The sequence below is a fragment of the Brassica rapa genome, chromosome A09, assembly GCF_000309985.2.
Source record: "Brassica rapa cultivar Chiifu-401-42 chromosome A09, CAAS_Brap_v3.01, whole genome shotgun sequence".
Classification (NCBI taxonomy): domain Eukaryota; kingdom Viridiplantae; phylum Streptophyta; class Magnoliopsida; order Brassicales; family Brassicaceae; genus Brassica; species Brassica rapa.
In genome coordinates this window covers 22,361,046-22,374,125 of record NC_024803.2, presented here as the reverse complement: position 1 = coordinate 22,374,125, position 13,080 = coordinate 22,361,046, and the positions used below count along the sequence as shown (strand labels likewise).

At 35.2% G+C, this 13,080-nt stretch overlaps 1 long non-coding RNA gene and 1 pseudogene across 1 annotated transcript; both read left to right on the top strand.

The window, feature by feature from the left end:
• Window positions 1–58: 58 nt before the first annotated feature.
• Window positions 59–7,498, top strand: LOC117128166. The gene is made up of 2 exons (XR_004451364.1): window positions 59–3,764; window positions 3,965–7,498. It is a non-coding gene; the product is annotated as an uncharacterized LOC117128166 (long non-coding RNA).
• A 3,102-nt stretch (window positions 7,499–10,600) lies between these two features.
• On the top strand, window positions 10,601–13,070 carry LOC117128159 (annotated as a pseudogene).
• Window positions 13,071–13,080: the final 10 nt, after the last annotated feature.

Genomic DNA, 13,080 nt, shown 5'->3' with positions numbered 1-13,080 from the left:
CATCTCTTGGTGTCGATCGACAGCACTGATGCGCATCGATCGATTATTCTTCCTCTCGTCGACCTCTACATGGTCAGCTCGGGTGAAATGTCCTTTAAGCTCCAAAATGCTCCAAAGTCATAGCTTTACTCCGAAATGCACCTGAACTTGAAAACATACCTAGAAGAGTAGAAAACATAGATATATATATAGTAAAACACCTATATACCATGGATGAAAACGAGTCAAATCCAAGGTATATCATTTACTTAGAGCCAAATCCTACAACATGCTCTAATGGCTAGTTTTCGATGTCTTGCTTAGTTTTTGATTTGTTTTCTTTATTTTCTCTTTATGGTCGTTAGACTTAGATTTCTGAGCAATATATAAGCTCATTTTCGACTGTACAAACCACCTTTCAATCAATAAAATTAGTATGCAAAACCTTGTCTTTTCAAAGAGTGTTCTTTAAGTGTTCTTTAGACTCTTAAGTGTGAGAAGCATTAGTAGTCTACTGAGCTCGTGGTTCTATAGGTTGCTTGAGATATTCATCAGCCTTGAATATCACAGATTGATAGAGTCAATCAATACCCACATATGGAGACAGTCAATCATCTATCCATACCATCTCCATCATCGATCATCAAACATCTATCCATTAACCATTCCATCCTTTATATCTTTTAGTTTGTGTTCTTATTTTATCATTCATAAACTCGTTGTTCTTCCTTTTATTTCAGGATAGCTTGGATTAAAGGGACATAAATTCATTATTCGACCTCTTCCATTTCTACCGGTTTTTGGACCATCGCCCATTCCATCAACCTAGCTTGGATTAAATGGACAGAAATTTGTATAATGTGTTATACCAATTTTGTCCCTAGTGATTATTCGTATCTTCCATGAACTATTCGTGAAACACAATCGACCTGATATTTGAGGTAAGATTGACAATTCCTCCTCTCTAGGTTGGGTGGCCGTTTGTTTTAGTGCTGCATGTGCCTCATTCCAAAGTGTTGATTCTGATTCTACCAATTGAAGAGTATCTCTAGGGTTGACATGTATGATGCTGAAAACCATATTATTGCCATAAAATCCATGTGAAATGATGATTATCCACATGTGGTGTAGTCCTCTAGAACAAGTAGTCCACATTTGCAAAAATCGACTGCATAGGGAAGTTCTCATACGCTTTACTCATATATGTTTTGATTGTCATGAACTTGCTTTGGCAAGATTTATTGGTTCGTATACCATGAAAGATTTCATTACGTTGCCCGAGATCAATCATCCTGCCATGAAAATTGATTGTGTTTCCGATATAAGTATTGGAAGACATCACTTTAACCTTTGACACAATACCTTGGAAATGATTTTATATCTTATATTACATAGACTTATCAGTCGCAGTTTTGTCATTTTGGTAGGTCTCTGTGTTTTTGGAATCAAATATATATTTGTAATGTTCAACCTAGCATTCAATTTTCCTTTTCTCAAAAAAATATTCACCAGATCAAGACAATTCATTTTTATGATAGGCCATGAGTGCTGAAAGAAAAGCGTGTCATGCCGTCTGGACTGGGTGTTTTCTCTGACTGCATCAAGAATAATGTTTTTCTTATTTCATCATATGTCACATTCCTAATCAGCACATGGTTTATCTAAGAAGTAATGCTTGGTCGGATCACATTTGAAAATTTTCAAACTTTGAGGATAATATGGAGCTGAATAAATCTTTAAAATATTCCACTACTACTTTTTCAACGTCTTTATCCTTTGTTATCCACGGTCCACCTTCATCATGTAAACTCACAGTTCTACTTTTAGATTGCTGTTGTTTCAATATGATAAAATCTGGTGTTAAGATCCCTTGACGCGTACCACATGTTCTGACTCTTCAGGTCCCACTATTGTTCCTCATCTTTGTACACTTCTTGTAGCTTTTTTATGACATCCACAATTTTCTCTTGAGTTATATTGTCATTCGTTGGACTTCTTCCAATATCCTTTGTAGTTCATTGATCCTCTCTTTCACATAAAGGAGATTGTTTTTCTCCATCTATAAATTTCATGACGGTAATTAATAAGTTTTGTGACAAAATTTGCATTATTTCCTTCTCCTGATTCATCCCAGCCTTTACTAATGGAGTCTAGTAAACCATCATGTTCAGTCCATGTTTTATCAAACTGTAACCGTCCTCTTCACCTGGGTACTTTGTCCTCAAGAAACATATATTATTTTTTTTTTATAACACTTCATTTTATTTATTAACCCGAATGTACTTCATTAATAAACATTGGAAAATAATTATGAAACAAGAACAACTTAGAGTCTTGTATTCTCTCTTTCGCCAGTTTATCTGCAGGATTATTCGATGTACAGTTGATCCATTGAAACTATACTTTTTCTAACCGCGTCTTCCACCCAGAATTTCTCTTTTCCAATTGTATACATCAAAATGCAACTCACTACAAGAAAACGTATCAGTAACAACGAAGATTTACAACGAAAATATTTCCTCGAAAATTTGCAAGGTGTTTACAACGCAATTACGACGAGACCAAAATTCGTCGTAAACTCCATGGAACTTTACGATGAAACTGTTTCGTCGTAAAGTCCATGTAAGTTTATGACGAAAGTACGTGGAAAGCGAAAATAGTCGTAAACGTTACATCGACATTACAACAAATCATGTTACCGTTATATTTAGGTGAAAACGTGTATTTAATGTGCTTTTACTTACTTAAATTCGTTGTAAAGTCGTTGTAAATATTATGTTAAAATCATGTAAAATCCATGTAAAACATTCCTTTTAAAATCGTTGTTATATTTCAATTACCCAACTCAAAAATTTCTCTATATATATGTCATTTCCCACAACTCTCTTCCTCACAACACACAAACGGAAAAAAAAATCAGCAAAAAAAAATTTTCAAAAAAAAATCTAAGAAAAAAATGGCCGGTGGTGGTAATATTTACGAGTTACGGAGTTTGATGTATTTGCACAAAGATTCCGATGCGAGGGTGACGAACGCATTTCTGAACGGGCTAGAGACATTCATGCACCAGGCGGGTACACCGATCACGCAGGAAAGCGGTAAGATGTTATGCCCCTGTCAAAAATGTAAGAATTCAAAATTTGCACGTAGTGAAACTGTATGGAATCATTTAGTAAACAGAGGATTTACACCACAGTACTACATTTGGTATCAACATGGAGAGGGTTATGGGGGAAATAAAGCTAGTAGTAGTAATAATAATTTTGAGGATGCTCATCATAATGAAGAACCGAATCATGTGCATAATGAATATAATTATCATCAAGAGGAGCAGATGGTAAATCATGATAGGGTTCAAGATATTATTAGTGATGCATTTTTAGAAACAACTACAACAATAGCTGGTAAACCTATTCAACGTAATTTCGTCGTAAACCGAAAAACACGGGCGTGGTAATTTCGTCGTAAATGGAAAAAGACGGGCCTGGTAAATTCGTCGTAAATGAAAAAAAACGCGGCCCTGGTAACTTCGTCGTAAATGGAAAAGCTTGGTAAACCTATTCAACGTAATTTCGTCGTAAACAGAAAAACACGGGCCTGGTAATTTCGTTCGTAAATGGAAAAACACGGGCCTGGTAGCTTCGTCGTAAATGGAAAAACGCGGGCCTGGTAACTTCGTCGTAATATTACGTCGCGTTTACGACGAATCGTTATCTATATATTGAGACGCCGAGAGCTAGGCTACCTCGTTCATTCCTCCCAAACTCCTTTGCTCTCCCTCTAAGGTAAACTTTCTTCTCTCTTTTTTTTTTTTTTAAAGTTAGTTTAGGTGATTAATTAGTTAGGTAATTAGTTTAGGTGATTAGTTAGGTAATTAGTTAGGTGATTAGTTAGGTGACGGAATACTAGTTTAGGTGATTAGTTAGGTAACGGAATAATTTTTTAATTATGTCGTAATTGATTAAATTTATTTTAATTTTTTTAGATGGCTCCTAGGAGGAAATCAGCAGCACCTACTTATGTGCAGTTGTTTGGCGATGGTTCCGGTACATCTTCTTCCGGTCCATCGTCTTCCGATGCAGTTCCAGACTCTCAGCCTTCTCAGAGAGTTGCTTGGAGTCCTCCTCCTCCACCGCAGATGCCTCCACCTCCTCCTCCAGCGGCTGCACCTCAGCCTGTCCCAGAAGGTGCAGTTCATCCGGATTTGCGTGTGCCTTCATATGCCCCATTCGCGAGATATACGGTGGAGGATTTGCTTGTCCAGCCTGGTGGGGAGGGTTTGGATGTTCTAGACCCCGATAGACCCCGAGGAACTTATTGGTAAGTTATTAATTTTTATTACATTAAAATTTAAATTATTTTTATTTTCTAACGGTTATATTGTTTTTTTTCAGGTTTGGGGCTAACAACCGTGTTAGCCAGAGCGTTTCGAAGACGATTAAGGGTTATTACGATGGGGCATATCCGAACTGGAGCAAGACACTAAATCACGTTAAGATCACTTGGTTTAAATGTTTTGCGGTAAGATTTTTAAATTTAATTAAATTTCCACTTTTAAATATATATATATTTTTTAAATATTTATTATTAATTATAATTTCTTCAAAATTTTTGTGTTTCAGCAAAAGTGGCATTGGTCTTTGGGAATCACTGAGAGGGTGAAGGCGGAATTCGTTGCAAAGACAAAGATCCGCCTCTGCAACACAGTCTCCGATTGGAAGGACAAGTGGGAGATCTACGGGTATGAGGGAAAGCCCACTGAGCTCACGAAGGATGTGTGGGATGGCCTCATCGCCTATTGGAAGCACCCCTCTTTGATCGAAAAGGCCAATTCGTGCTCGGTTTCTCGAAGAATGAAGGATAAAGATGGTCATTTGCCCATGATTCACAGAACAGGACAAAAACCTCATGCAGGAATCCGTCTAGAAGCTGTAAATTTTGTTTTAAATATTTATTTTAAAATTTTCAATTAATTTAATTTTTAATATTTAATTTAATTTTTTTTTGTAGTTTGAGAAGACGGGAGTCTTACCATCTCTGTCTGACCTATTGAAGATGACTCACGCCACATCCGACGGAGTTTTTGTGGATCCTGCATCTGAGAAACTCTTCCAAGCAATGGCTTCTCGGATTGAAGAACGGGAGACGCAACTAACCCAAGAGTCTCCCGATGGATTACCCGTCACATTGTCCACCGAAGACGCCGACAGAATCTTCGAAGAGGTACAACTTAAAATTTTTGTTTACATTATTTTTAATATTTTAACATAATTAACTATATTAATATATGTTTTAATTTTATAGGTGGCTCCTAAAGAGAAGGGACGGATAGTCGGTATAGGCTCTGTTAACGAAGTTGCAAGGGCAACTTCGTCATACACTTCGAGACGGGATGAAGAGACTTCTCAGATGAAAGCTCGAATGGATAGCCAGCAGGTTGTTTAGACTCTCTTGAGGATTTGCTAGACGTGATGGCCGTGGGAAACCCGGTTATTTAGAGAATGTTGAGTGAGAGACGCGCCGCTCTTGGGTTGCTAGTACGAGATCCCCAAGAGTCCGATCCAACCCGTCAACAGCCGAGCAACCCCACCGACTACTTCGATGATATGTAGTTTTTTTTATATTTCGGTTTGTATTATGAATTTAAATATTATTGTATGACTTTTAAATGCTTTTTTAAAATATGTTTTTATTTTCATATTTCGTTTTAAAATTAAAATTATTTTAAGTTCTGAATTTTAAATAAATTCAAATTTATATTTGAGGTTAAAAAAATTATTCAAATTTATTATATATTAATAAGAATCGATGTAAACTCCATGTAAATGTTTACGAGTGATTAATGTCGAAAGATTTACGAGGGTTTTACATCGAAACGTTTACGTGTTCTTTACAACGAAAATATTTACGTCTGCTTTACATCGAAACCGTTACGTGGACTTTACCACGGAATATTACGTCTCTTTTACGATGAAACGATGCCCTGCGCTTTACGAGGAATATATTTCGTCGTAAACGTAACAAGTTGTTTACGACGAAACCTCCGTTACGACGGAAGTTTTACGACGAAACGTCTTTCGAGGTTAATTCGTCGTAACACTCCGTTTACGACGAATTTACAACGTATATTGCCCTTGTAAAAAATATGTTTTCTTGTAGTGACTTCATATTATTCAATATCTCAATAGCTTTTTGACAATCACTTTCGACAATAACGTTCATGTGTTCACTACTCCAAGCATGTTGCAAAGCAGTCAATATTGCCTGCATGCAGTTCACACTCCAAAGCATTTTTAACTTGTTTCCCAGTAGCTTAAACAGCACCTCTATACACCCTAGAGTTGTCACGTATGACCCATCTAACATATATTATTATTTACATTAACCAATCAAATATATAATATTTCTAAAATTTTTTAATAATTAATTAATTGTTATTAAAAATTTAAATTTTATTTTTAGTTATAACAAAAGCTGTTGAGAAAATCTAACAAAATCATGCGAAAATGTAAATAATTTTAATAAAATAATATATTAATTAACTTTGTAATTAGTATTATAATATTATTATAAATTAATATTAATTAAAATTTTACTATAAAAGCAAATAATTATTTATGATATTTTAATAAATTTTATAATTATAGTCTATATTATATTAAAATAATGTGTTATATGAATTAAATATAAAAAATTATATTAAATTGGTAAATTAACCTTTTTAATAGTTCCATTAAACAGATTCTCATTCACCATTAAAGCGGGTTAAATTTTTAAACGATGTAATATCTCTATACAAAAGATAAATTTATTAGCATAAGTTAGACTTTTATAACTATAACTATATATTAGCTTCTTATTTATTTTGAAACTGTAAAAATATATGATCTCAAAATTATTATATACAAAATATAATATGTAACTAACCTTTACTTGATGTTTTATTTACTAAACATTTTATTAGAAATTTTGAAATTTTAATTTAAAATTTAATGTTTATTTTAATTATAACAGATTATTTTTATTAAAATATTAAAAATGTTAACAAAAATTCAAATATGTTTTTATAAAATAGTGAATAAATGTAGTAACAAAAAAAAATTTAAAAGTCATATAATCTTCTAAAATATAGTTTTGTAGTTTTCTAATTTTTTCTTGACAAAATACACAATTTTGAAAATAAATATTCTAAACTCAAAAGTTAATATTTCAAATTATACAAAGCTTAAAATCATAGATGCTAAAGTATATTCTTTAAAAATACAACATTAAAAATAAATTATTTTGTAAAAATTAAAAAAAAAATATTATATTTTCAAATCTTAATTTAATGACAAATAATCAAATATTATTAAGAATAGCAACGGAGGAAGAGGTTCAACAAGATTTATTCATGATGCATCCGGAGAAAGCGCCAGGTCCGGATGGAATGACAACTCTCTTTTTTCAGCATTCCTTGCATGTTATTAAGAAGGATGTGGTTGAGATGGTGAATAATTTTCTGGTTAGAGAAAATATGGATCCACGTTTAAATATTTCTAATATTTGCTTGATTCTGAAAATAGAGAGACTTATAAGGATGACATAACTGAGGCCAATAAGTCTATGTAATGTTGGTTACAAGATCTTCTCGAAAGTTTTGTGTCAAAGATTGAAAGTTTGCCTACCACGACTAATCTCGGAGACACAATCGGCTTTTGTGGCGGGCAGGTTAATATCGGATAATATTTTTATAGCGCAGGAAATGTTTCATGGACTGAGAACACATAAGTCTTGTCAAAACAAGTTTATGGCAATCAAAACGGATATTTTTTATTGAGGCTCTTCTTCATAAAATGGGATTGGATCCTCGTTGGATCAATTTAATGCTGGAATGTATATCCCTTACATCAAGGGGATCCTTTGTCTCCTTATTTATCTATTATGTGCATTGAGGCATTAATTATGAATATTAAGAAAGCGGAGATAGTGAAATAATTAACTGGTGTGAAGGTAGCAAGAGCTTGTCCAACAATCTCTCATTTGCTATTTGCAGATGATAGTTTTTTCTTTTGTAAGCCAAAGAAGGAGGAATGTCAAACCATTCCCAGGATTTTAAAGGAATATGAGACCGTCTTAGGGCAACAAATTAATTCCCAGAAATCTTCAATTCAATTTGGACATAAAATTGAAGAATCCAGTCATCAAAAATTGAGAGATATTTTGGGAATCCAGAATATAGGAGGAATGGGATCTTATTTAGGTTTACCAGAAAGCCTTGAATGATCTAAGGTGTTTGGCTTTGTACAAGACCGCTTGAATAATAAGGTTAGTGGATGGACTTTTTGATTTTTTACTAAAGGAGGAAAAGAGTTGATTATTAAATCGGTGATTATGGTCTTGCCAAACCATGTGATGTCTGTTTATTGGTTAGCAAAGGCTACAATTAAAAAGTTAACGAGTGCAGTAGCTCAATTTCGGTGGAGTCCAGGAGGAAGCACAACATGCATGCATTGGGATAAATTATGCATACCTAAAGATAATTGTAGACTAGGCTTTAAGGATCTTATTGATTTTAACACGACGATGCTTGGAAGGCAGTTGTGGAGGCTGATTGAGAAGCCAAATACTCTTTTTCAAGAGTCTTCAAAGGACGGTACTATAAGAATGCTTCACCCCTAGAACCTATCCGTTCATACTCCCCGTCATATGGCTGGAGGAGTATTATTTCTGCAAGATTTTTGGTTTGTAAAGGACTAATTAAAAGAGTGGGAACATGTTCATCTTATTCAGTATGAAATGATCCTTGGATCCCAACCACTCGCCCGAGACCAGCAAACAAAAACCTTCAAACAGTTAGTCGGACCTCACAGTGGATTCTCTCATTAACTCGGAATCCCGATCATGGAATTTACAGGCAATCAAGACTTTGGTGGATCCTCATGATGTAAAAATTATTGAAAGTATCCCTTTAAATAGAAATCAGATGGAAAATAAGAATTGATGGCATTTCACTAACAATGAGAAATACTCGGTTCAATCAGGTTATCAAGTGGAACGGGTCTATCCTGATAAAAAAAAAATCCACTATAATTTAATGGTCTTACAGTGGATATACTAAAAGATTTATGCTGAAAAGTGCGGTGTCCTCCGAAGATAAAACATTTTTTTATGGCAAATCCTTTCAGGATGTATAGCGGTAATGAAAAATCTAAAAGCGAGAGGAATATAAGAGGATATATGTTGTGCTCGATGCGGAGATCAGGAAAAATCAATAAACCATGTGTTTTCTGAATATCCTCCAGCACATGAAGTGTGGGTTTTATCTAAGATACCATCAAATCCCAATATTTTTCCTATTAGTTTTTTTCGCTAACATGGATCATCTTTTTTGGAGAGTCAATTCAAGGATGGATGACCACCAATTTGCATAGATATTATGGTATATATGGTAAGGTCAGAATAACAAAGTGTTTAGCAATCTGGATATTGATCAAAGGGACACACTTAAAATAACAGAATTGGAATCAACAGTTTGGACTGAGGCACATGTAGTAAAGGATCAAACGAGAGAGCATCAGGTACAAACCGGACCCACAATACCGACTTCGGAACGATGGTGCTTCATAGATGGTTCATAGAAAGATCTGGATTTATTTTCAGTGCAAGGCTGGTATAGTACTTTATCGGGTTTTGATGGTTTATTAGGGGCAAGGAATGTAAGGGCATTGTCTTTCACCTCTTCATTCAGATGTGGAGGCATTAATTTGTTCTCAATTGGTGAAGATGGTTTCGGAACTAGAAGAATGGTCAGCATTTGAAAGTTACTTGGAAGACATTAAGCTTTTAAAAAGAAGTTTCCCAAACTCATACATCGTTTATGTACCTCGGACGGACAACCTATGGGCGGATAGCTTAGCACGCAATTCTAGAAAACAACCGTCTTTCGTCGTTCACATGGATGCGGGGTTACCAATTTGGTTTACAGAATCAACATGAATTTGTAAATGTTTGTTGTAAAAAAAAACCCAACAAAGAATCCGAAAACTTAATACCATAACATCCAAAAAATTGTTATATATCGATAAATTTTTTTAAAGTATTCTCGTAAATGCTGCTAAGTATAAAAATTACTAAAAAAATAGAGTTATATTATTTAAACAGAACAATATAGTTATTTATAATTCGCATAGTATATTGAATTGATAGATGTTAAAATATTTTTTATAAACAAAATATGAAATAATAAATTATCCTAAATGAATATCCTTTCTATAATATAAATAAATAAATTTTATGCAAATTGTAGAATTTAGTTTTAAAAATATATTTTGAATAAAATAATCTATTTGATTATTTTCAAATTATGTATTTATTATACCGATTTCAAAAATTTAAATAATTAATAACAAATTATTAAAATCAATCACTATATATTAAAAATTTAAGAAAACAACAAAATTAAAGAGTTACATAATATATAAAACAAAATATAATATTGAAAATATCTACACAGATGTACGTTAAAACTCTTGTTAATTAGTTGATTTTCAATGCTGAATTGGACGTTCTTGTAGATCATTATTGGTCAGTAAAATAATTAATTGAAATAGAAAACGAAAAAAAAAAAAAATGGATATAGATAAAAAAAATTGTGGAAAGAGAACAAATAAATAATTGGACACGACACGATGAGTTTGCCCTAAAGGATGAACCACAATCACGCGTTTCCAGCCTCCTTCCTTTGTCATTTATATATAAATACACAGAAAACGTTTCTAGCTTAAGTGCCTTTTCTCATTCTTTCATCGGCGCAAGCGTTCATCTTCCTCTCTCAAACGCACGAGAGACAATCGTAGCTTTTCGTTCGTCCATCTTACGAGGTACTTGGTTCGTGTGCTGCTGATACTACTTTGCGATTACGATTTAACTTAATATTTGATTAATCAAACAATCTGATCCGATTGTTATCCGAAAAATCTGGAGTATAGAGATTCAATTTGAATGGCCCATAGTTATTCTCAAGAATTTTTTTTATTGGAATCGTTAGAAATTGATTGTTTCATTGAGACAAGGGTGGGGCGTTGTTTAATTGTGTATGTTGATGATATGTATTTGATTTGATGATGATGTAGTGTCTTTTTATATTGTAAATCTCGGAACTTTTCTTTGTTTCCTTCCTGTTATTGCTTCTTTGAAATTTTTGTGTGTTGTGTGTGTTTCAAGATTTATGAATTTTCCGGTTAGATCTCTGTGCCTTGTTGTTTATAATTGAAACGCATAAATATCCGTATGTTTGTTTATTCATTTGCGGCTGAATCTTTGTCTTTATTGTGTGTTTACAGGAAGTTGGCAGTTAAAGCTGCTGGGGTTTTACATTTTGTCGAAAGTGGAGTGTGAAGAATCTTTTATGTCTGAACAGGCTTCTCTCTTTCAATCGTCTATACAGCTTTTAGGAGAGTACTGTCCTACTTCCAGGAAGAAGTCCACTCGTCTTGGATCTTCTTTCGAGGCCTTGAACAACACAAGCAGTTCCAGCGTTCAGTATCTCTGTCTCTTCTGACATTCCCCCCCACCCCCACACTATTTTGTAATCAAAATCAAAATGGCTTTACAAAACATTGGTGCCTCCAACCGTGACGATGCCTTCTACAGGTACAAGATGCCGAGGAGGATGATGACCAAGATCGAAGGTAGAGGTAACGGCATCAAGACTAATGTTGTTAACATGGTTGAAATCGCCAAGGCCTTGGGGAGACCTGCTGCTTACACCACCAAGTACTTTGGCTGTGAGCTGGGTGCGCAGTCCAAGTTTGATGAGAAGACGGGAACCTCATTGGTTAACGGAGCCCACGACACTTCCAAGCTTGCGGGGCTTCTTGAGAACTTTATCAAAAAGTATGTCCAGTGTTATGGATGCGGAAACCCCGAAACCGAGATACTTATCACCAAGACGCAGATGCTCCAGCTGAAATGTGCGGCTTGTGGGTTTATCTCGGATGTCGATATGAGGGACAAACTCACTGCTTTTATTCTGAAGCATCCTCCAGAACAAAAGAAATCTTCGAAAGACAAGAAATCTATGAGGAGAGCTGAGAAGAAAGGCTGAAGGAAGGTGAAGCGGCTGATGAGGAGATAGAAGAAAACTTAAGAAGGAGGCTGCCTCTAAGAAGAAATCAACTGCTGGTAGTTCGAAAGAGAAAGTTTTGAAGAAGAAAGATCATTCCCCACCTCCAAGCCAGTCTGATGAAAATGAGCAAGCGGACAGTGAAGAAGAAGAAGATGATGATGATGATGTCCAGTGGGCAAAACAGATACATCGCGGGAGGCTGCTGAAAAACGAATGAAAGAACAGCTCAGCGCTGCAACAGCAGATATGGTGATGCTGACTACGATGGAAGAGAAGACGCCAGCAGTTGTGGAGAAGAAGTCGCTTGAAGTGCAGCAGCCACTGAAGAATCTACATGAGAATGGCCATGGCAAGATCCCTGAAAATGCTCATGAAAAGCTTGTGAGTGAGATAAAAGAGCTTCTTAACAACGGTTCAACTCCTTCCCAACTCAGAACCGCCATATCGTCAAACTCCGCCACTCCTCAGGAGAGGATGGACGCCTTGTTCTCTGCTCTTTTTGCTGGCCAAGGGAAGGGATTCGCTAAAGAAACTCTCAAGAAGAAGAAATATCTCGTGGCGTTGATGATGATGCAAGAAGATGATGGAGCTCCTCGGCAGATGGTTTTGCTTAACGCAATAGAATCTTTCTGCGAGAAAGCTAATTCAGAGGCTGCTAAAGAAGTCGCTCTTGTTATCAAGGGTTTTTATGATGAAGACCTTTTGGAGGAAGATGTCATTTTGGATGGTACGATAAAGGCATCAAAAGCTCGCCGGTGATGAAGAACGTGAGTCCTTTTATCGAATGGCTCAAGAACGCGGAGTCCGAGTCCGAAGAAGAGTGATACTTGCTCCTTTTTTTAAGCCTGGTTTAAAATTTGGTTTCTGTCTGCGTTTGTCTGGTTTCAGTGTGTGTCTGGAATAAGGTACGAGGACAGTGGCTAAGCTGTCTTCACGTAATCAGCTGTGGTCATCTTTCTCTCTTGCTGTTTTCTTTAGATGATCTCGTCTGT